Consider the following 25,967-nt stretch of genomic DNA (forward strand, 5'->3'; position numbering starts at 1 on the left):
AAATATGCAAGACATGTAAACTGAAACTTCAAAACATTTCTGTGAGAAAATAAGGGTGACCTAAATAAACAGAGAGACATTCCATGTCATGGATTAGAAGGTTCAATATTGTTGAGATTTTAATTCTCCCCAAATCAATCTATAGATCCAAAGTAATTCCAAGTAAAATTCCAGAGACTTTTTGGTAGAAAAGCTAATTTGAAAATTCATATGGAAATACCAAAAAAAAAAAAAAAAAAAGGCAAGAATAACCAAACAGTTTCAAAAAAGAACAGAGTTGGAAAACATACCTTGATTTCAAGAGTTACTGGAAAGTTATAGTAATCAAGATGGTGTGATATTGCACAAGGATAAACACACAGAGCAAGAGTCAGCAAACTTTTTCTGCAAAGGGCCAGACTGTAAATATTTTGGGCTTTCTAATCTGTTTGAACTCTGCCTCTATAGCATGAAAACAGTAAGAGATGATACTTAAAGGAATAAATGGGCTCTACTGAGTTCCAGCAAAACTTTATTTACAAAACAGATAGTGAACCAGATTTGGACCTCAGGCCATCCTTTGTCAACCCTTGAAATAGACCAATGGAACAGAAGAAGCCAGTACAGAAATAGCCCAACAGGTATAAGGCCTCTCAACTTTCACAAAGGCACCAATATATTTAAATGGAGAAAAGATAACCTTGTCAATGAACGGTATTAGAACAATTGGACAATCGTATGAGGGAAAAATGAACCTTCAAACCACAAATAAAACAGCAAAACAAAACCTCAGAATGAATTATGGACCAAAATGCAAGCGCTACAACTATAAAATTTCTAGAAGAACGAGAGGAAAATACAAGATAAAATCTTTGGATCTTTGGGTTAGGCAAAAATTTTTTAAATATGGGGCACCTGGGTGGCTCAGTGGGTTAAGCCGCTGCCTTTGGCTCAGGTCATGATCTCAGGGTCCTGGGATCCAGTCCCGCATCCGGCTCTCTGCTCAGCAGGGAGCCTGCTTCCCTCTATCTCTCTCTCTGCCTGCCTCTCTGTCTACTTGTGATCTCTCTCTGTCAAATAAATAAATAAAATCTTTTTAAAAAATTTTTTTTAAATACAAAACGAAAGCTCTGGTCATAAAAAAAGGAAAATGGACTTTATCAAGAGTAATCTCTACATCCAACTTAAAAAGAATACATTGCTGAACATGCAATAAGTTGTGACTGACAGATTCAAACTTGTTCCCGGCCATCATGGTGGCCTGCGAGGCCAAAAGATTTTTCTGTATTTCAGTTTCTGAATTGCAAAAGGAAAGTTGAACAAACCTATCTGAGTGAAATCTTTACACAGACCCTCATACAAACAATATAAAATAGAAGAGAACCCACCTATGCAAAGTGTAAGAGACCTACCTGACTTGCCTCAAGAGAAATGGATTCATGTAAAGACCGACATGGCCAGGAACTGGAACAGGGTATCCCCGAAAGCACAGAACTTCTGAGAACAAGACCTTCCCAATATCTCTGCTTCTGTCTGCAGTCATCTGACCTCTCCCTTTTTATAGGCTGGCCCCTCACTCTGTTAAACTCTTTCACAGGCCTTTGTATGCTTGGCCTGGGCCCTACCTTAGAGCATCACTTCTCCCTCGGCTGCTACTTTGTAAGGGTTTTCAGTATTTCTTTTTTCACATGCTCTATTCTTATGGGCTCCACGCATCTTGACACACCCCTCGTAGGTGGCTGGTGAGCCTATGGATTTGCTTGTACCCTGGTCCAATCAGCTGTGGTGAGGGTTCAGAAAAAAGGATCACATGATACAAAGTGCTTTACTATCCAGGCAGAATCCATCGAACATTTCAATTGCAAGAGTACAAGTAAGTGAAAAGACTGATCTGTCCACAGCTGCCATTACTTCTCCTTGTCATAGAATGATGTTAATGTCACAAAGGAGTATTCTAGGGGCAAATGGAAGGCCCCATGTCATCAACAGAGCATGTTCTGAGTTCTTAAAAATATATTACATTCAATTTTTGCATAATGTGACTGTAATGGTTAATTTTATGTGTCAGTTTGGCCAGGCCATGGGGGACCCAGATATGTGCTTAAACATTATTCTGGGTGTTTCTGTGAAAGAACTTTCAGATGAGATTAGCATTTGAATCCAGGAAGTGAGTAAAGCAGATGGCCCTCCCCAATGTTAGGGTAGGCCTCCTCCATTTCACTGAGGCAGAGTAAGAAAGAATTCACGTTTTCTGCCTGTCTTTTGCATTGGGATATTGGCCTCCTTCTGCCTTCAGACTCTAGACTCAGACGTAGGCAGGAGCTAAACCACTGACTGACTGGGTTTCCAGCTTGTAGACCTTGGCACTTCTCAGCCCCATAATTGTGTGAACTAATTCCTTATAACACATACTGCTAAAGGACAAAGATATCAACTGAGTAAATCTGAAAATCTAATTAGATTTATTAAGTGATTCACAAATTGGGTAGCATCCCATCTAGCAAGTAATGGGGAGCTTCCAAGGAATTGTACAAAAAGGAAGGTTTTCGTAAGAAGAATGGGGCAAGAATTTACTAGCAAAAGAAAAGAAAGAATTGTTCCAGGCAAGGTCATCTTCCCTCAGGTGTAAGGGCAAGGGGACTTATTAGGTGTATTATCTCACCTTCCTTCGGGAGATGTTTAGAACCCATGTGACAGATTATCTCACGTACTAATCAGAAAGTTCTTGACTGACCAATTAAGACTTATATTTCTGGGGAAGGTTGCAATGCAGTTAGGTTAGGTATTAAGCCCCAGTTTGGTGACTTGGCCTAAGTGACACCATTTTGAGCTTGTGGTTTTTAACAATACACACCCACATACCCATACCCATATACACACATTCTATGGGTTTCTGTTTCTCTGGAGAACCCTAAGTAAAACAAGGACTCAAGTGTACAAAAATCAAACCAACACAAAATAAGAACAAATGAAAGTATATCTCAGGGGCACCTGGGTAGCTCAGTCAGTTAAGCTAGCTCTTGATTTCTGCTCAAGTCATGATCTCAGGGTCCCGGGATCAGGCCCCATATTGGGCTCCATCCTCAGCAGGGAGTCTGTTTGTGGATTCCTTTTCTCTCCCTCTCCCTTTGCCTCACCCCCCCATCCCACTTGCGCGTGTGCTCTCTCTCCTCCTCTTTAAAATAAATAAGTCTTTATGAAAAAGAAAGAAAGAAAGAAAGCAAGCATATTACATCACAGACTTTGTGATTCTTTATACAGAACTATGGGACTCAGTTCTGCTACGGTATCTTACCTTATGCCCTCATAAGATGGAGAACAAGACACTGGAAATATTTGAATGAGCTACATGTTCATCTCCATTTCTCTCATCTGTCACAAATCCATCCCATCAGCTCCCCACAGCATAAAAATCTTCATAACAGTTAATCCTCCTCAGCCCAAAGAGAACTTCATGAGCCATATGTAAAATACAGTCTCGATTTCGTCTTCTTTCCTCTGTTTAATTACTCACTTCATTTAGTTTTATTTTTCTCTTTCTCATTGGACAAAGACAACTTTGTATTTGGGTAAATTAGTCTAAGGTCTAATAATAAAAGAAGAATGTTTCTCTTTGACATTTATTAGCATGATGAAAATTCCCAAATGGGCTCTGAACCGCTAATATCTATTTCTTGTTACAAACAGGCTCAGATCTTTTCTCTCATTAAGCACCTAAGATGATCCTTCCTTCCTGCCAAAAGGATTCCTGTTGGTTTTCTGTTAAGGCACTGCTTGGAGAAGCAGCCGCCAGGGTCAAATACAAATAGGCCTTGGGAACTTGCTCACTTAAGTCAATAGGTAGTGCGTATGGGTCCAAAGAAACACCTTTGCATTATGCTCAGCTGCTACAAATTACACATTTTTTAAAAGATTTTATTTGTTTATTTGACACACAGAGAGAGATCACAAGTAAGCAGAGAGGCAGGCAGAGCGAGCGGGGGTGGGGGGAGCAGGCTCCCTGCTGAGCAGAGAGCCCGACGTGGGGCTCGATCCCAGGACCCTGGGATCATGACCTGAGCCAAAGGCAGCGGCTTAACCCACTGAGCCACCCAGGTGCCCCCAAGTTACACATTTTTACAACACATATTTTTCCAAGATGTCCTTTCTCATCATTCTACACTCATGGCTAGATTTCAGTCCAGGGAACTGTTCAACTCTGAAAGTGCCTCTTGGGGTTTTTCCTGATGGATTGCTTTTCATAATGGGAACTTAAAAAAAAAAAAAAACTAACAGTTTTTCCTTACAACTAAGTCTTTTTTTTTGAGAAAGAGAACGAGCATAAGTTGGGGGCAGAGGGAAAGGGAGAACCCTGAGCCCATGACCTGAGCCAAAGGCAGGTGCTTAACCAACTGAGCCACACAGGTGCCCCTCTCTCCAACCAAGTGTTGATAACCAAATGAAGGCAGTGTCAATAAGATGGTGAAAATAATTCTTCTCAAAGGTCTCGTAAACCACTTCCTCTGGCACATCAGACCTAAGACTGCCTGAATGAAGGGGCAGGAAAGATCCCATTTTCTCATCCCAAAAGAATTAAACACAAGTTCTGAGCCATGTGTAGTCATCACTTTAAGCCATTGATCATTTTCTTTCCCTGCCTCTTCTTAACGTCGGCTCATATCTCTTTCAAATGTGGACTTATTCTCTTATGAAGACATTTTTTACATGGGTACATATTGATTTATTATACTTTGGAAATGTATTTTGGAAATGGGAGTGTTTTTGTGTAAAGTAAGAATCACTAAGAGTAGTACTTGGCTCTTAGCAGGCTAATGTGGTCTAGTGGAGTCTGTGCCCTCCCGGGAGTGTGAAACCATAAATCCTGTCACTCTGAATGGGTTTTCTGGCAGAGTCTAGACAACTCATGACATTCAACATATTGTAGCTCCCATAGGCACTTCAGGAATCATCACCAGGTTGCAAAATGGTTATGAAATTAAGGTTTAATCTGATGTGTCAGATGCTTTCAATAGCCACTCATTCCCCACTGTTGGTATTAGCTGTTAGTTCCTAAATACGATCCAGACGTGGATGGTGGTAATTAACAAAATCTGTGTGCCATTTTGTATTTCTTTTTTTTTTTTTTTTAAGATTTTATTTATTTATTTGACAGAGAGAGATGGAGAGGCAGGCAGAGAGAGAGAGAGGGAAGCAGGCTCCCTGCTGAGCAGAGAGCCCGACGTGGGACTCAATCCCAGGACCCTGAGATCACGACCCGAGCCGAAGGCAGCGGCTTAACCCACTGAGCCACCCAGGCACCCCCCATTTTGTATTTCTCATGCAATTCTTGTCCCTAGGCAGTCTCTCTCCAGTCAGAGAAATTGCAGGGCAGTTCCTAGATATCATTGAGTCGTATGTCCCCTTTTCACAGAGATTCCACAAAGGTCTAGAGGAAGCTTAATGTTGGATAATCAAGTAAAAATAGTGCGATAGGTATCATAGATAGATACCATTTTCTTTCATGGGATACTCACAAAAATCCCATGAAGTAGGGAAGATGGTTGCTACAAACATCGCGTGTTAGTTAGGGCAAAGGCCAAGCTACTATTACTAAGAGGCTAACAATACAGTGGCTTAAAGTGTAAAGAAATGTATTTCTCATTCACATGATAGCGTTGAGGTGAACGGAGCAAATTGATGGTACAATTCTGCCTCACACAGTCATTCAGAGATTCTGGTTCTTTCCATTGTCGTGTTCTCCCACCCTCTCAGGCATTTTTATTTTATTTTATTTATTTATTTGACAGAGAGAGATCACAAGTAGATGGAGAGGCAGGCAGAGAGAGAGAGAGAGAGAGAGGGAAGCAGGCTCCCTGCTGAGCAGAGAGCCCGATGCGGGACTCGATCCCAGGACCCCGAGATCATGACCTGAGCCGAAGGCAGTGGCTTAACCCACTGAGCCACCCAGGCGCCCCCTCTCAGGCATTTTTATGGTCAAAGTGAGTGGGCAAAGATCCATCCTGACAGGGGAAGGCAGCCGACGTGAAGCACACCCACTATTTTGAGAACAAAGCCCAAAGTGGCACACATCCCTTTCACTCACATCCCATCGGATAGAACACAGACACGTGACCACCTTGACTTTCCAGAAAGCTGGGAAATGTAGGATAACGGGCCCACAAAGGAGGAGAGAATGAATTTCAGGGGATGACTAACAATTCCCATCAAACCATTCTCATTATACAGCTGAGGGACTTGAGACAGACATTAACACAGACTTAACTTCTCCTAATACAGAATTAAGTCATTAAGTGGTTCACTTGCAAGATATTATATAATTTCAAAGGATACTTATACCTAAATAAAAAGGAGCATGATGAATGTGTTAGGGTTTTCCGGAGAAACAGAACCAATGGGAAGTGTACATGGAGAGAGACCTATTTTGAGGAATTGACTCACATGATTATGCGGGGTGGCATGTCCAAAATCGGCAGAGTAGCCTGGCAGGTTGGAGAACCAGGAAAGAGCCTTTGTTACGGGTCCACTCTGAATGCTGTCAGCTGACAGAATTCCTTCTTGCTCCAGGGGAGGTCAGTCTTTTTTCTCTTACAGCCCTCCACTGATTGGATGAGACCCACCCACATTATGGAGGGCAGTCTACTTATTTAAAGGCCACCCATGTAAATATTAATCCTATCCCCAAAACACCGTGGCAAATATCTGGGCACCATGGCCCAGCCTAGTTGACACAGAAAATTAATTGTTAAACATTAACCCCTCAAAATCTCTTTCAGCCCCCTGACTACATGGAATGCACCTGGTACCTAATTGTGACTCTGCAAGGAACTTTAACATCTCTGATGATCAGCTTGCCCCTCTGTGTCAGCAAAGGAAAGGATCCCATTATTCCTCTCACACTGAGAGCATAGTGGGAAGCAACAACATGTATGACGATGTAGAGCTTTTATAAATTTTAAGTACTACTATTGCATTATTTCCCCCCACAGACTGGTCATTCTGTTCTTCAGGAGGCCTACAGATACAGCTCATTTTTTTTTTAAGATTTTATTTATTTGACACAGAGAGAGAGCACAAGCAGGGAGAGTGGCAGGTAGAGGGAGAGAGAGAAGCAGGATTTCCCGCTGAGCAAGGAGCCCAATGTGGGGCTCAATCCTGAGCTGAAGACAGACACCCAACTGACTGAGCTACCCAGGCACCCCCTGATACAACATTTTAAAAAGGAGAAAAGGAAAGAGATGGGAGTGGAAAAGGAAAGAAGGTGGGGGAGGAGGTACAAAGCACTCATTCACCATACCTCCACCGTCTTTCCAAATGCTCCCTGTAAGAACACTGCATTTCATCCAGCATTATTCTCATCAAAAATTTACTGTCTTGTACTGTATTAGAGGCTACATCCAGCTAGGGCAATGAACATCAGCTGAAGCACACTTATAATTAGAGTGCTTGAAAGCATTCGCTACCAGGTGTTTCACCAGCTGAACAAACAGGAATGATTTGAAAAATCAATGTCAATAATTTCTAGCCATTTCCTAAAAAAATTACTTCCCATCTGCACATTGCCTAGTGTTCTGGAAATTGGTGCATTGTGGTGTGCTCTGCTCTGCCAGCGAAATGCTGCCCGAGTCTCCGTCAAAGACTAGAGTTATTTACCTGGATGTGAATTTCTGCATGTCCTTGGCATTGCGCCGAGCTCCTAACCTGGCTTGGCTCACTGCCAATTCCAACCCCAACTATCCTGGGCTCTCCTTCCATCATTGTTGCCCCTTTATGATCCTCAAGCCAGTTTCTAAAGCATCAGTCTCTAAGGTTTTTGTTGTTATTGTTTTATTTTGTTTTTTTCCCCAAAGAATCTCACTGCTGTGTTGGGCATAGAGTGATGAGTCCAGCTGCCTTCCAAAGAACCCTGCCTCTTAGGAAGAAATGTATGGTGTTCACATCACTCTTTTTCTCCTGATTATAGAATCTCAGGACTGAAATAGAGAAAGTGACTTAGAGTTCTTCCCCCTCCTAGCAGAGGCCCCCAGGTGGTTGTGCCCCGTGTATCTGAACAAACCCAAGGTGGGGGAACTTGCCGCTTCCCCAGCCAGCCCCAGTCCCTCTTAACACCAGGCTAACAAAGAAAAGTATCTTCTTTGTGTCTACTCAAATTGATTAGCTAGGGACCATATAATAAAACTTTATCCTGCTAGTTAATCATCTTTCTAACATGAGCAGAGCTTTTTTTCAAGATTTATAGATAATTATGGGTTTTATTATTAGCATACCCCAAATACCATAGTATCTATGAATCTAAAACTGGTTAACAAAGAAGGTGTATGTGTGTGTGTGTGTGTGTGTGGGTGTGTGGGTGTAAAGCCAAGTTATTTGGGTGATTCTTACTGGCTTTATTTCTTTTAATATTAATAATGATGTCAAGTGGGGCACCTGGGTGGCTCAGTGGGTTAAGCCTCTGCCTTCGGCTCAGGTCATGATCTCAGGGTCCTGGGATCGAGCCCAGTGTCAGGCTCCTAGCTCAGCGGGAAGCCTGCCTCTCCGGCTGCCGCTCCTTCTGCTGCTCCCCCTGCTTGTGCTCTCTCACTCTCTCTCAAATAAATAAATAAAACCTTAAAAATTAAAAAGAATAATGATGTCAAATGGTTTAAAAGTCAAAAAGAATAAAAAAGCATACAGTAAAAAATCTCCTTTTTTACCTCTTTCATCCATCCGAATAGTCCCACCTCCCCTTCAAGCAGGAAGCCCCCCTTACCAGTTTCTTGAGTATCCTTCCAGAGACTTTTTGTGCAAACAGATACAGATATGTACTCTGTCTTTCTTTTATAAAATTGGAAACACACCATACACACTGTTCTGCAGTTTTCTTTTTTTCTAAGAATGTATCTTTAAGATTTGTCCATATCCGAACATAAAGAGGTTTTTTGGTTTTTTTTTCTTTTTTCTTTTTTTTTTTTTCTCTTTAAGTAAACTCCACACCCAGCATGGAGCTTGAACTCATAACCTTGAGATCAAGAGTCAAATGTTCTTTTTTTTTTTTTCTTAAGAGTCAAATGTTCTAACAACTGAGCCAGTCATGTACCCCAAGAGTTTCTTATCTGTATAGCCCTATAGTAGCTATAAAGCTACCACCCTCTGGATATGTCATAATAGATTTAGGAAGGCCCCTATGCATGAACATCTAGGTCACTTCCTTTTCTTGCTGTTACGAGAAGTACAACAATAGCTAACATTGTATAGATATCATTTTGCATATGCCCAGGTATATCTATTGATTAAACACTTTTATTTTTTTTTTTAAGATTTTTATTTATTTATTTTACAGAGAGCGATCACAAGTAGGCAGAGAGGCAGGCAGAGAGAGAGGGGTAAGGAAGCAGGCTCCCTGCTGAGCAGAGAGCCCGATGCGGGACTCGATCCCAGGACCCCGAGATCATGACCTGAGCCGAAGGCAGCGGCTTAACCCACTGAGCCACCCAGGCGCCCGATTAAACACTTTTAAATGAACTATTGTGTTAGGGATGCCTGAGTGGCTCAGTTGGTTAATCATCTGCCTTTGGCTCAGGTCATGATCCCAGGGTTCTGGGATTGAGTCCCACATCCAGCTCCTTGCTCAGCAGAGAGTCTGCTTCTCTCTCTGCCTCTGCCTGCCACTCTGCCTGCTTGTGCTCTCTCTCTCCCTCTGACAAATAAATAAATAAATAAATAAAATCTTGAAAAAAATATCTTTTAAATGAACTGTTGTGTTAAAAAATACATTCATTTCAAATTTTGCCAGATATTGCTGAATTGCCCTCTACAGAAGTTATACTAATTTATCACTAACTACATAAAGAGGCCTTACCAAACCAATTTTTATAAAATATCAGGACATTTGCAGATCTGATATGTGAGAACTCATACGTAAGTATAATTTGAATTTGGGCATCTTCTATTATGAATAATATAGAACATTTCTTTAAAAATATTTGACAACTCTTTGCATTATCTTTTCTGTGGATGCTAGTGATAGCATTTCCCCAATCTTTCTAGTAAATGGTTGTTTATTTTTCTTAACGATGTGTAGAAATCAACATGTTAAGAACATTACCCCATCATCTGTGACATGAATTGCAATATTTTTTCCAAATTATTTGTCTTACGACTTCACTTATAGTAGTTTTTATGCAAACATGTTGATGTAATTGAATCTATCATTTTAACAATTTTATTTAATACTTAGAAAGGTTTCACCCTTCCTATGTTGAAGGGTTAAAATAATTTTCCTAGGTTCTTTTCTCATATTGGCGTTGTGTATTATTTTAACATTTAAATCTTTGATCTTTTTTAAGAAGTGTATAGCATGGATGTCTATTTATTTTCTTCTAGATAACTACCTGTTGTCCCAAACACTTACTGATGACTGTCTATCTTCTGTAAGCTTTATTTAAAATATCACAACACATAACAGGGGCAGAGAATCTAGAACCTATGGTTTTTGTGAAGGAAGGGTGATGGGAACACAGCTGCACCCATTATTTCTGAATTGCCCATGGCCATTGTCATGTGACAAGATCCGTTGGGTTGTTGCCACAGAGCCTGCATGGCCCAAAAAGCCAATATACTTAACTTTCTGGCCCTTTGCAGGAAAGTATGCCAGCTCCTAATACAGAAGGACAAAGAGAAGAGGAAGGTAGAAGCAGAGAAGGTAGAGGAAGAGAAGAATGAAAAATAGAGGAGACATTCAGAAAATAAATGAAATTTTCTTGGCATAAACTATGCAGAAAAAAAATATATTCCCAAGGAGAAAAAAACTGAAATGAAAGTGTGGGTTTATTTTCCTCTTTATAGTCTTCTCCCTCAGTAGTACCCAAGGAGCTTTATTTTGTTTTTCTGTTATACTGTGGTCCACTTCACAAAGACCTACAAATCTCTCTTCGTATTTTTTTCTCCCAGTTGAGGCCAGGAGTCCTTACAGAGGTTCTGAGTCTTGCACTTGTTCACATATTTAATGAGGTGTAGAAGGACTCATGGGACCTCTTCGGAATGTGGAAAGCTGGGGTTCCTTTTTTAACACATCTCTTTGGGATACTATGTGCTACCCCCTTTCAAGTCTCCTTTCTTATAGGATGGACAAGAAACCCCTCTAAACTGGCTTTTATTATTACTTTTTAAAATGTGTTGTACAGGACCCAGAGGATATTTTTTCCCAGAAAGTAAAGTATAGTGTTTCTTCCTTCTAAATATTAAACAACGGAATTTCCAGTCCAGTGTCTCAGTGGGTTACACACGCTTTTTAATGCTCCGGCTGTTTCCCTTCTTTTCTCCGACGAGGCAGTTTTCTACCAGCTACTCACTGATCTCATTAGGACCCTGCTGGCACCCGAGCATTTTCCACCCTCTTCTGAAGCAGCTAGGAAGCACCACTTATTGCAGGCAAAAATTATCCTGACCTGCAGGAAGAGAAAAAGTGCAGTAGGAAGCATAGCATAGAGTCCCTTTATATGGACTGTACTGGACTAATAAACTCTAAAATGCTTCACAAATATCTAATTTATATTAAACTATGTCTAGTTCTGCACTCCAAAATTTAAAGAGTGTCCATATATTATTAAAATACTCAAAATAAAGATTATACGCAAAGAACATTTGTGTTTTTCAGAGCATGTTCACATACATCATTCTCTTTGATTCTCAGTACAATCAAAGGGGTATGGCTATGTCCCATTTCATAGATGAGGAAACAGAGTCACGGGTAATTTGTTTCATTTTTATTAAATGCATTCTGTTCTACATAGTTAAAATGTTCACATTACTCACAATTCAAAAGGCACATAAAGTGGGGTGCCTGGCTGCTTCAGTCTGTAGAGTGTGCAATTCTTAATCTCAAGGCCATAAGTTCAAAATATGTTGGGCATAGAGTTTACTTTAAAAAAAAAACTTTTGTAAAGACACATAGAGGTACACAGAAGTAAACCTCCCTCCACATCTCACCCCAGCTACCCAGTTTCCCTTCCTGGAGGCAACTGGCCTGTTTCCTATCTAGCCCCCAGGAGAGATTGTGTGCTTATACAAGCTTACATAACTACACATGGTTTTCTTCCTTTTTACATAAATATGTGGTTCCGAACCTAGCCTTTTTTCATTTTGTGGCATATTCTGGAGATCTTTCATATCAGTATGTAGTGAACTTCCTCTTTCTTACATTTTCATGATATCCAATTGTATAAATGTATAATTTATTTAAACAGCTTTGTAGTGATAGATTTTCATGTTGCTTCCAATCTGTTCTTAATGAGTAAACTTATGTGTGTGTCATTCACACATTAGCAAATGTATCTGTTGGATAATTTCCATGTTGGCATGCACTTAAAAATTTGAGAAGTATTGTGAAATCTGTAAGATTAGACAGAAATTTTAGGTGATGTAGCCAAGACTGCCAAGCTAATTTTTGATAGATTTAAAGATAAAACAAATGTTTGCTAACCAGAAAACAGGAACTGTGAAGAATGGCATATTTGAGGGAACACTAACCCTTTGTGAAATATAATTAATAGAGGCATCTGCAACAGAAGAAATGGAGGAGTTACCTTTCTTGCCTAGTCCATCCTTCTGTGCTGCCTCTTTTGTACTTGTTCCCTGAACCCAAGGACCAAGTGATGGGCTGACCTAAGCAAGCCTAGGTGGGCCTACCTCCTGGCAGCCTGAGCCAGTGAGTCTCAGAGATGATGAGTTGTGGACTCCTCTGCCTCTACTGGCGTTGGTGAAATTAAAGTGATTTGCCTTAAAAAGTAGAAGGCTAGGAAAAGAAGGGGAATATGTTGAGGAAGTCCTTCAAAGATACTGCTCACCTGGCAAGATGGCCTCAGTAGAAGGCTTGCATTATGAGTTACTGTCCGTGGTGCTGACAAATCCCTATGGGCTGAGGCAGGGTTGCTTTTCCTATTCCCAGGGCATTAAAGTCTTCTACAAACCCTCCTGGGAAATTCTGAATGGGAGGGGAAGGAAACAAGGATGAGAGGTTGCTTAGACAAGCAGAATGTTTGTGAAGTTGGTTCAGAAGAACAAAGGATTGGTATATGATTTAGTATTGTTTATAAATTATCACAGATAGCAAAAGATAATTCTGTCCCCTTTGTGATGGGGGGGGGGGGGAACATATGCAAGCTGCCTTATATGTTCCCTTTGAATTAAAAAGGAATTAAAAGAAGGTGTCGCCTGAGATTAAAAGAAAAGTTGGGATTAAAAAAAGAAAAAAAGACCCATTTATATGCTGCCTACAAAAGACTCACTTCAGAAATGGACACATAGAAATCCTTGAAAAAAATCCCTGAAAATGAAGGGATGGAAAAAGATGTGTCATGCAAATGGAAACTGAGCGAAAGCTGGGGTAGCCAAACTCATATCAGACAAAATAGACTTCAAAAAAAAAAAAAAAAGACTAATAAAAGACAAAGATGGGCATTACACAATGACAAAGTGGTCAATATGACAAAAGATATAACATTTATAAAAATTTATGCATCCAACATAGAAGCACCAAAATATATAAAGCGAATATTAACAGACCTAAGGGGAGAAGTTGACAGCAATATAATAGTACGAGAGGACTTTAATACCCCACTTGCATCAATGAATAGATTATCCAGACAGAAAATCAATAAGGAAACATCAGCCTTAAACAATACATTAGACCTGATTGACTTAATAGATACATACAGACCATTTCAGACAAGAGCAGCAGAATGCACATTCTTCTCAAGCTCATATGGAACATTCTCCAGGATAGATCACATGCTGGGCCACAAAATAAGTCTCAATAAATTCAGGAAGACTGGAATCATACCAAACATCTTTTCTTGCTTTCTTTTTTTTTTTTTTTCTTACCAGGCATCTTTTCTGACCACAATGTTATGAAATGAGTAATCAATCACAAAAAGGAAACTGGACAAACAACAAATACATGGAAATTAAATAGCATACTATTGAAAAACTACTGAGTCCTAGAAAAAAATCAAAGGAGAGATTTAAAAATACCTAAAGACAATGAAAACAGAGCTTTTTTTTCAAGATTTTAGTTATCTGACAGAGAGAGATACAGCAAGAGTAGGAACAAAGCAGGGGAAGTGGGAGGGGAAGAAGCAGGCTTCCCACTGAATAGGGAGCCCGATGTGGGGCTCGAACCCAGGACCCTGGGATCATGACCTGAGCCAAGGGCAGATGCTTAACGACTGAGCCACCCAGGTGCCCCAGAAATATGACAGTCCAGAATCTATGGATGCAGCAGAAGTGGTTGTGAGAGCGAAGTTCATGGCAATACAGGCCTACCTGAAGAAATAAAAGAAATTTCTAATGAATAGTCTACCTTTACACTTACTAGAAGAAAAAGAACAAACAAAGCTTAATGTTAGTAGAAGGAAGGAAATAACAAAGATCAGAGCAGAAATAAATGAAATAGAGACTAAAAAGAAAATAGAAAAGACTTAAAAAAAAAAACAAAAAAAAACCTAGCAGCAGTTTCTTTAGAGAGAGAAAGAAAGCTCAAAGAAATAAAATATAATAATGAAAAAGAAGTTACAACTGATAATCAGAAATACAAGGACTGTAAGAAACTACAAACCAGTACCTGCCAACAAACTGAACAACCTAGAAGAAACTAACAAATTCCCAGAAGTTTATAATCTTCCAAGATTGAGTTATGAAGAAATAGAAAACCTGAATACGGGATGCCTGGGTGGCTCAGTTGGAGTCCCGCATCGGGCTCCCAGCTCCATGGGGAGTCTGCTTCTCTCTCTGACCTTCTTCTCACTCAGGCTCTCTCTCACTGTCTCTCTCAAATAAGTAGAAATAAAATCTTTAAAAAAAAAAAAAAAGAAAATCTGAATACACTAATTACTAGTAAGGTAGTAAGGCGATTAACTCTCCCAACAAATGAAAGTCCAGGATCAGATGACTTCACTGGTGAATCCTACCAAACATTAGAGATTTAATACCTACACTCAAACTCTTCCAAAGAATTAAAGAGGAGGGAGTACTTCCAAACCCATTTTATGAGGCCAACTTTACTCTGATACCAGTAAGAAAAGAACACCACAAAAAAAGGAAACTACAGGACAATATCCTTGATGTACCTAAGTGCAAAAATCCCCAACAAAATATTAGCAGACTGAATTCAACAATATATCAAAACAATCATATACAATGATCAAATGAGATTTATTCTAGGGATGCAAGGATGGCTCAGCATTCGCAAATCAATCAAGGTGATACACCACATTACAAAATGAAGGATAAAAACCATATGATCATCTCAATAGATGCAGAAAAAACATCTGACAAAACAAACAAAACCCAGACCCATAGAAGCAGAGAAAAGATTGGTTCCTGCCCTAGGAGGCAAGGGGTTGGGGGGGGCAACCGGACGAAAGGGAGTAAGAAGTACAGTCTTCCATAAATATGTCAAGGGGATACAATGTTCAGCATGGAGAATATAGTCAGGAATAGTGCATTACCTTTGTATGGTGACGGATGACTAAAAAAAAAAGAAAGAAAAAGAGAAGTTAAGGTTATAGAAAGAACTACAGAGAGAATCATGTGGAATTTTTTGAGTGGGCAATTTTAGAAATAAGATGGATTGCCATCTGCTTGAGCTGATTTAACTATAATCCTGTCAAAGACTGAGAATAGACTGGATAACCTCCCAAGAGCCTCTCAATATTTGAAGTTACGACTTCAATGAAAACATTCATCCTACCCTTGCTCTTTATCGCTATTTGAGCTTCAGGGCAGCCTGGATTTAAACTAAAGTAACATCACAGGCTGTAATGATTATTTTTGTCTTATCTAAAGTCAGTTGCCTTCGAGTGTTGTTTTAATACACACAAGAAGTTAATAACTTTCTCAACCTGTCAGTTCTTTCCCTAGCAGCATAAAAGTATAATACAGAACATAAATTCAATAAATTCCATTCATTCCTCAGTGCTGCCCTACAATTGAACAATCTTCCATTCTCATGATTAAGTCTAAAACATATTCATGTCTTGGTGCAAAAAGAGAAAAAAAAACCTTGGATTTATATGAAGTTTAAGTCTAAGATATAAAGGGGTTTTTTTACATTTCTTTTTTTATATATAACTTTATTTTCCTAATCTGGCAACTTATTCTTTTTTTTTTAAGATTTTATTTATTTTTTTTATTTGACACAGAGAGAGAGAGATCACAAGGAGGCAGAGAGACAGGCAGAGAGAGAGGGGGAAGCAGGCTCCCCTAGAGCCCGGTGCTGAGCTTGATCCCAGGACCCTGGAATCATGACCTGAGCCGAAGGCAGAGGCTTTAACCCACTGAGTCACTCAGGCACCCCCCCCTTTTTTTTTACATTTCTGTACTTGTTTTTGTTTACATTTTTTTAAATGCTGGATATTCAGATTGGAGGGAATACATAATACTGGGGATTGGGCTAGAGATTCCATAAAGGCTAGCATTTATTTTCCAATATTTTAATGGCCTCGCTGGCACTGCAGTTGACTTTGAGTGCTTGGCTGTGACTATAATCATTGCTGCTACAGGGACACAAGGGTTTTGAACTGTCTATTTTGGGGAGTCCTTGCTTATGAGCAGTCAAAGCAACATCCAGATGTCAAGTCACTAGACGAAGTCTCCAGGGGCCCCTTCTGGTGCACCTGTTGCCACACAGTGTGAGATTTCTCCACAGGGAAAGTAACCTATTCTCCCCACGGGTTATCTGAGTCTGCCTGTGGGCACTGACTCATAGCCCTTCTCATATTCTAGTCTTAGAAACTGCCCTCATGTTCTACATCAAATTTCTCTACTGCAGGTTTCTGACTCAGCTCCAATCTAAAATCCATTAGAGAAAAGAAAACCTTTAAGGGAAAAGAATGTCATCCTTTCTTTTAGATCCCTGGTTCTCAACACTTTCAACACTTTCTTTTTCTCACACAGAGCTAACACAATGATCATCTCTCAGCACACTGCGGTGATTCTCTGCCAAGGTGAATGAGAAAAGCAGGGGGGCATGTCCCTTTCTGTTCCACCCAAAGAAGCTTATCAAATGAAGGGGAGGGTGGGCGGTGAATTTTCTAAAACTTCCCAAGTGTCTGATGTGTATTCCTGGCTGGATAGGGTTTTTGTTTTGTTTTGTTTTTGTTTTTGTTTTGTGTTAATGTAGGCTCCCTGCCCAGCACGAAGCCCAACACAGGGCTTTCAACTCAAAACCATGAGATCAAGACCAGAGCTGCGATTAAGAGTCAGCCGCTTAACTGACAGAGCCACCCAGGCATCCCATGGCCAGATAGCTTCCGTGTGCAGTGCAGTTGGTCCTGAGAAACAGCTACAGGAATGTGGACACATGACCTTGGTGGGGGAGGGAAATTCAACGACCATGCTGCAGTGGAAAAGTGGAAGGTTATACAGTGGTAGTTATAAAACTGCAACTACTCAGAGAGACAAAGAAATACGACTGCTCCACGAAAGCCTTACTGTAATGAGCGCATACGTTAAGCATCATTCCGTGTTCCTTTCCCTTTCTAAAAGTATTTTTTAATACAAAGCTTAAAGATAAAAGCAGTGTTTGTTTCCATTGCCACACAGTATTCTAGCATATGGACAAACTCTTATGTTTGATTCCTTTCCTTTAGGTGTGAAGTGGTTATTTTGGGATATTTGCTTTCCCACCTCTGATTTAGAGTCAGTTGTCAAGTTTCTAAACAAAACAAAACAAAACAAAACAAAACAAAAACCTACCAGGATTTGGATTAGAATGGCATGAAAACTGACATGAATTTTGTATGAATTGACCTATTTATGTTATTGAGAATCTTTATCATTGAACATACTATAGCCCCCCCTTCTCTGGGTCTGATTTAATATCTTTCCAGGAAATTTTATGACCTGGCATATCAAGACCTTACTGATTCTATTTATTCTTTCCCTACTTTTTATTTGTTACCATGGTGTCACCTGCCTTTTCAAGCCCTATTTTCTCCCTGTTGCTGGCGATGATAACAATTGCATTAATGGTGATGAGGAGAACAGTGACCGACGTGGAGTGCTCGTTTGCTATATGCCTGACACAGGTCCTCTAGGGCTATGCTCGTGCTACCTGCTCCACGACGCTGGGACATGAGCTACCTTGCACAACATGCGGGCTAGTAACTGATGAAGTCAGCACCGAAGACAGGAAGTCCGCCTCCAGAGCACACTCGCTTAAACACAACATCCCGTTCTTCCGTGTGTTCTTGAATTACTTTCCCAAACCTGCTGTAACAAATCACTGCAAATCTGGTGGCTTTAAAGCAATGTGAATTTATTCTCTCATAGTTTGGGAGGCTAGAAATACAAAATGCGGTGGGGCCGTGCTCCCTTCCGGGGCTCTAAGGAAGAACTCTCGCTGGCCTCTTCTGGCTCCCAGAAGCTGCCCAGCAGTTAGCACATCACTCCAGTCTCTGCCTCCCTCTTCAGCCCACCTTCTCCTCTGTGTGTCTAATGTCTCTCTGCCTCCCTCTTCTCACTGGATTTAGGGCTCACCTGGATAATCCAAGATAAACTTCTTCTCTCAAAATATTTAATGTCTGGGTGGCTCAGTGGGTTGAGCCTCTGTCTTCAGCTCAGGTCATGATCTCAGGGTCCTGGGATCGAGCCCCACATCAGGCTCTCTGCACAGCAGGGAGCCTGCTTCCCTCTCTCTCTGCCTGCCTCTCTTCCTACTTGTGATCTCTCTCTCTGTCAAATAAATAAATAAAATCTTTAAAAAATATATATTTAATATCATCACATCACTTGCCAAGTAAGATAATATTCACTCTTTTTTATATAAAGTAATCTGTACAAGGTTCTGGGGATTTGGATGTGGACATATCTTCAGGGAACCACCATTCAGGCCACTACAATCCCATAGAAAAGCAACTGACTCTTACCTACACATCCAGCCACCTGGCTATATTCTCTGATCAATTCCAGTGAATATCTGTCAACCCATAAGTTTTCTTTGCACACAATGGCATCGCCTGTTCGTTATCCAAATCTGCTCTTTTTTTGAGGTTCCATATGGCGTGCATAACGCATGCTATTCTATTATCATGACAATCAACCCAAACAACAACAAATGTTTACTGAGTGTTCACTAGGTAAAAGACACGGTCCTGGGTGATATGCGGATATGATGGATGACAATATAGCCACTGCCTTCTCGAAAACATACTAATTGGGATGTGGTTGTCTACAAGATAAAACAAAACCATTACGCAGCAAAAGGAAGCAAGGTCACAATTCCCTGTGCAGTTCCAAATTTCATTCAAAAGAATTGCTTTCCTTCTGCCCCTACTGGGCAGGCATGTCGCCTCGCCCAGATGTTGGGTCACCATCACCCACTCTCCTTTGTTTTTCTCCTTGTTTTGGACAAACGTCCAGGGCCCAGCCCACGGTCTGAATCAGGAGTATAATGAGATTATATGTGAATGGAAAAGGAAAAGCCAAGCAGAAGCTTGCAGCAGAGCCTCTCTTGCTCACTCTGCATTTTTCTGCATCTGGCAGGGCTTCCTGGCTCCTCCATAAAGCAGAGATTACCATGGTCATGAAAGACTCTGAAATCTTTCCCAGAAGCCAACTGCCAGACTGAGAATTCTGATGGAACACACAACAAATGGATCACACATTATTTTCTTCCCCACAAAGAGAGCAAAAGGTTATGCAAATTAATAAAAGAAAATAGAAGCATGAAATTTGGATTAAGGAAGACATTTTTAGCCTGACTTTCAACTGTCTACAGACAATTTTGAAGTAGCTTCAATTTAGCTAATCCATTGCATGGATTACTACTCCCAAATTTTCCAGTGGTTCATAAAATGGGATGTATAATAAAATCCACTTTTGTAAGAAAAAAAGAAAGGTATATTTATGAATAGAAAAGACTACCAACTATGACTATCTCCTAGAAGTGTGATTTTAGTTCTCTTTAATTTTCTTCCTTTTGAGTAACTATTTTCTATAGTGAAAATAAATTACTTTTAATAATATTTTTTAAAATATGTTTCAAAGAGTACCTGGCTGGCTCAGTTGATAGAGCATGTGACTCCTGATTTCAAGGTCGTGAGTTCAAGCTCCACATTGGGTGTGGAGTTTATTGTGTTTGCTTGTTTGTTTTTTAATTAAAAAAATAGAGATGCCTCAGTGGCTCAGCCATTAAGTGTCTGCCTTCAGCTCAGGTCATGATCCCAGGATCCTGGGATTGAGCCCCACATCAGGCTCCCTGCTCAGCAGGATGCCTGCTTCTCCCTCTTCCACTCCCCCTGCTTGTGTTCCCTCTCTCAATGTTTCTCTTCCTCTCTGTCGAATAAATAAATAAAATCTTTAAAAAATAAAAAATTAGGGGCACCTGAGTGGCTCAGTGGGTTAAGCCTCTGCCTTCAGCTCAGGTCATGATTCCAGGGTCCTGGGATCAAGCCCCAAGTTGGGCTCTCTGCTCAGCGAGAAACCTGGCTCCGCCTCTCTCTCTTGCCTACCTCTCTGCCTACTTGTGATTTCTCTCTGTCAAATAAATAAATAAAATTTTTAAATAATTTAATTTAATTTAAAAATAAAAAATAAATAAAACACAATGCTTTATCTAATTAAAAATTTATGTTAAAAAGGAACCATTCTGTCCATGATATGGCATTCCACAGAAACCATATTACTAAATAGTGCTAGTGAACAGGCAAGAGAGAGACCCAGAATTAGGAGGGGATGTCAGATATGATCAATCTCTGAAATTGAAAATCATAAAATTCTGGGGGACCTGGGTGGCTCAGCTGGTTAAGTGGCCGACTCTTGGTTTTGGCTCAGATCAGGATCTCATGATTGTGAGATGAAGTTCTGCGTTGGTTTCTGTGCTTGGTGGGGAGTTGGCTTGGGATTCTCTCCCTCTGCCCCTACCCCAACCTGTGCCAGAACACATTCTCTCTCTCTCTCTCTCCCTCAAATAAATAAATAAATCTTTTTAAAAAAATAGCAAAATTCTATAAAAATAATGTCATGCATAGAAAGAAGATCATAGGCCAGGTTGGCAAGACTGGATTTTCTCCCAAGTTTTCTCTCATACTATAGGACGTTAGGTCTCAGGAACACATGAGCTGACAAAAAGCTCAGATAAGGATCCCAGGAGGAGTCCCCTTGACCACTCTCATGCTTTCCTGAGCTTGCATTATCAGCTCTATCGTCAACCATAATTTCTTTACAGGAATCTTTTTAGCCACTTACGCATTTTAGTTATGTTAGGAAGCAGAATCTATAAATCCCTGAAACTGTGTTCATGTAAAACTACAATAGGTCAAAATGGCCTGGAGGACAATGAGAGACGGCCACCACACACCCTGTGATGTGGGGCTCTCCTGACATGAGAACACTTTCCTCAGGATGCTTCCTGACAAGAGGCACCATTGCCCAAACTCCACACAAGTGAAGTGCCAGAGATCGAACCATATGGCGAATATCAGCAAGGCATAATACCTCCGTATTTTTAGATAAAAACAAATATAAATAAATATTTTAATATTTTCTTCCCACCCTCCAAACAATTGTCTGCTCCCCTCACCTTGCCACAGTCATCTGGTGAAACTAAAGCCAAAGACATGGAAGGAAAAGGAAGAAGGAAAATTCAGGGAACCCTGAAGAGAGGAGGGAAATGAAGGGGTCAGCACACTTTCGTACGTGATACAGAGAGACTCCCCGGTTGCAGAAAATCCTTGGTCTAACCAAACTTAAAATAATAGGTCACACAGCACCACAAATAATGTAACCCTAGCCATATCAGCCACAAAAAATACATAAGGCTATGAAATTATTCTATTTCTCTACACAGAGTGACATCCTCACTGAATTTTTGTTACATGGCTAAAAAATAACGTATTTACTAGCGAAGGATCACCTGTTTCAGAACAATTACAGTTAACAACAGCACTAAGTTAAACAAAATCCTACCAAACAATAACTGCATTTGAAGCCCTGGACTATTCATCATTTTAGGAACAAACGCTTTTGCTGACGTATTTACAACAGGAGAGCCTTCCTTTTTTTTGTTTTTTGTTTTTTTGTTTTTTGGGGTTTTTTTTTGTTGTTGTTGTTAATAAAGCAATAATACCCACAGGCTTTCCACTTCTCTGTTGGGAGGGTGTTGACTTGGAGGCCAATCCAGCCAACCTGAGATAAGTGTATTTCCTGCTACAGAAAGGCCTCTTCACCTTCTCAGGTCACATGACCACATCTAAACAAAGATGTTAGACAAACTGAGGGTTTTGACTTGGAATTTGGGGAGACTTCTCTCCAATACATGACCCTGAAAGTACCCCTCGGGGGGTCTCGGAGGCCCATCCTTGGAGTATCAGGGAATGGTTTTGGACTTTTGGAACTTACTTTTATTCATTCTACTGTTGTCAATTGGCTCCAGAGCAAATATGAATTGGAAATACCAACACTTTACCTGTCATGGTATCTGAAATGCCACCATTTTAAGGTCTCTTTTTGGCTTTGGAGCCTTGCTTGTTGTCTTGTCTTATACTACAACATGGCACCTTAATCACACAATCTTTTCATTGGAACTTGACGAGAGCCAGGTCTGGTGGAAAGAATTTCTATGGGACTTGAAGATAACATAAACATCCAGAGATGGTCAACAGTGGAGAAATAGAAAGACAAACCCTGAATGGGAAGTTGGGAAGTCCTTGTGGTAAGCCTTCCTATGCACAGTTCTCTTTGGGACTAAATAATGGCTCTTTGTTACTGAAGGATTCACCTATGACTGACACCTAGTCCAAAATCCCTCTTCTTGGTAAACCAGACCAGCTTCTTGGTAAAGAAAGGGGGAGGTGCTGTCAGGGGTGGAGACAAGTAATGGTTCTTGCAACAGAGCTAAATATAATGTAGTCTCACCAAGCCAAGAGACCCTATAGCCACTAACATTTGTGTTACACATGTTAGCTTCTGTGACCTCCTGGATTAATGTGATTGATGGGTTGGTCTCTGGGATCCTTCTCCTTTCTCACTCCCCTACCTTTGCCTGCCTTCTTTTCTCCATCCTAAGATGTAACATTAGGACAAGTGCCCTGCTGGTACTGAGCATCTGAGGAAGAAATGAACATGACTGGGAATTGATTGGTTTTGTGTTAAGTCCTAAAGTCTCTAAGAGATGCTAGATGGCAGAGGAGTAGTGGACTGAAATGACATCAGGTCCCGGGAGTTCAGCTAGATAGTTATCAAACCATTCTGAACGCCTACAAACTCAAAAGGAGATCAAAGAGAAGAAGAGCAACAACTCTAGGAACAAAAAAACAACCATTTTCTGAAAGGTATGACATGTGGAGAAGTGAATCTGAAGCGATGGGAATATAGACTGTGGGAGAGGGCCTAGCTCTTGGCAAGCGGTGGAACAGCAGAGCATAAAATCAGAACTTTTAGAAGTCTGTTCCACTGAGGGACATCGCTCCAGAGGCTAAGCAGGGATGGAGCCCTTGCAGAAACAGTGTGGTCTCAGATCCTGCGGGGTCACAGAAAGATCAGGGTGCCTGAGTGTGGTAGAGCTCCAGATATCAGAGTGGGGAAGCCAACTACAAAGACAGAGCCAAGGAGTGAGCTCTCAGCTTGGGGTTACCTTAAACCATGATCCACGGCACAGTCCCTGCTCTTTGAACAGGGACCCCAAAAGTGGCAGATCCAGGGAGACTCACCTTCCTTCTTTGGAGGCAGGAATTTGCTGGGTTTGGAGACTCCAAACAGGGCTGTGCACCAGAGACAGAAATGCTCAGTCACAGGTTGGGTGAGCAAGGAGTGCAGCTGGAGACCAGGGAGACAGGAGTGATTGACAACTTTTCTCTGAGGGCAGAGGAGTGGGGCCCCAAGCTCTCGGCTCCTCTGGGTGGGGGATTGGGAGGCTGCCATTTTCAATCTGTCCTCCAGAGCTCTTTGGAAAGCATTCAGGGAACAAAAGCTCCTGAGAGCAAACCCCAAGCCAATTACTTAGCCCAGCCCCTGGCAGGGGTGGTGCAACTCTGCCTCCAGAAAAGACACTTGAGAGTTACTATAACAGGACCATGCCCCAGAAGATCAGCAAGAACATCCAGCCAAGATCAAGCTCACTGATTAAGGAGAAAGGTGGAATTCCAGAGGAGGAGAAAGCAAAACAAAGAATTCATGGCTTTATCCCCATGATTCTTTAGTCTCCCAGAATTAAATTTTTTTAATTTTATTTTTTCTTATTCTAATTTTTTTAACTTTTCCTCTTTCTTGTTTTAATGTTTTTTAACTAGTTTACCTTAACACTGCCTTTCTGAAAAAAAGATCTTTTTAAAGATTAAACCTTCATTATTATAGTTATATTTTATCCATCATTGTATATAACCTTATTTTTTGTATACATATAGGGTTGTTTTTGTTTTTTGGTTTTTGGTTTTTTTTTTTTCTAAAAAAAATTTGGGATACAATCTCTTCTAATAGATCAAAATATACCCTAAATCTATCACAGGGCTTTGTATTAGTCTCCAGCCTGAGCACATTCTCTCCTCCCCCTTTTTTTTCTTCTTTCTTTTCCCAACCAACTTATCTTATCAATTCCCTTTTTAGAATTTTATTAAATTTTCATCTGCAGAGTCATATTCTATCCCTTCATTGTGTTTACCCTTATTTTTATATATACATAAGTTTTTCTTTCTTTAAAATTTTGGGAGGTAGTTTCTTCTAAGAGACCAAAATATACCTAAAATCAAGTGGGTGACATACATACATTTTTTTTTTAATTTCTTTTTACCCCCTTTCTTCTTCCCCCAGTTTGCAGTCTCCTCTGATTTGGTTAGCATACATTTTTCTGGGGTCTTTGCCACCATTTTAGTATTTTATCCTCTCATTCATATATTCTTATCTGGATAAAATGACAGGGCAGAAAAACTCATCACAAAAAAAAAATAATAATAACAAGAGGCAGTACCAAAGGCTATGGACCTAATCAACACAGACATTGGTAACATATCAGATCTAGAGTTCAGAATGACAATTCTCAAGGTACTAGCTGGGCTTAAAAAAGGCATGGAGGATATTAGAGAAAACCTGTTTGGGGAGATAAAATCCCTTTAGAACAAATAAAAGAACTAAAATCGAACCAAACTGAAATCAAAAAACTAATTAATGAAGTGTAATCAAAGGGCGCCTGGGTGGCTCAGTGGGTTAAAGCCTCTGCCTTCGGCTCAGGTCATGATCCCAGAGTCCTTGGCTCCAGTCCCTCATTGAGCCCTGCATCGGGCTCTCTGCTCAGCGGAAAGCCTGCCTCCCTCTCTCTCTGCCTGCCTCTCTACCTACTTGTGATCTCTGTCAAAAAAATAAATAAAATCTTTTTTTAAAAATGAGGTGTAATCAAGAATGGAGGCTCTTACTGCTAGGATAAATGAAGCAGAAGAGAGAATTAGTGATATAGAAGACCATATGATGGGAAATAAAGAAGCTGAGCAAAAGAGAGACAAACAACTACTAGACCATGAGGGGAGAATTTGAGAGATAAGTGATACCATAAGATGAAACAACATTAGAATAATGGGGATCCCAGAAGAAGAAGAAAGAGAGATAGGGACAGAAGCATATTGGGGCATATTATAATAGAGAATTTCCCTAATATGGCAAAGGGAACAAGCATCAAAATCAAGGAGGCACAGAGAAGAGAACCCCCCTCAAAATCAATAAAAATAGGTCCACAACCCATCATCTAATAGTAAAACTCACTAGTCTTAGTGACAAAGAGAAAATCCTGAAAGGAGCTCAGGACAAGAAGTCTGTAACATACAATGGTAGAAATATTAGATTGACAGCAGACTTATGCACAGAGACCTGGCAGGCCACAAAGAACTGGCATGATATATTCAGGGCACTAAATGAGAAAAATATACAACCAAGAATACTATATCCAGCTAGGCTATCATTGAAAATAGAAGGAGAGATAAAAAGCTCCCAGGACAAGCAAAAATTAAAAGAATTTGCAAACACCAAAC

The sequence above is a fragment of the Mustela nigripes genome, chromosome 5 (genome assembly GCF_022355385.1).
Source record: "Mustela nigripes isolate SB6536 chromosome 5, MUSNIG.SB6536, whole genome shotgun sequence".
Classification (NCBI taxonomy): domain Eukaryota; kingdom Metazoa; phylum Chordata; class Mammalia; order Carnivora; family Mustelidae; genus Mustela; species Mustela nigripes.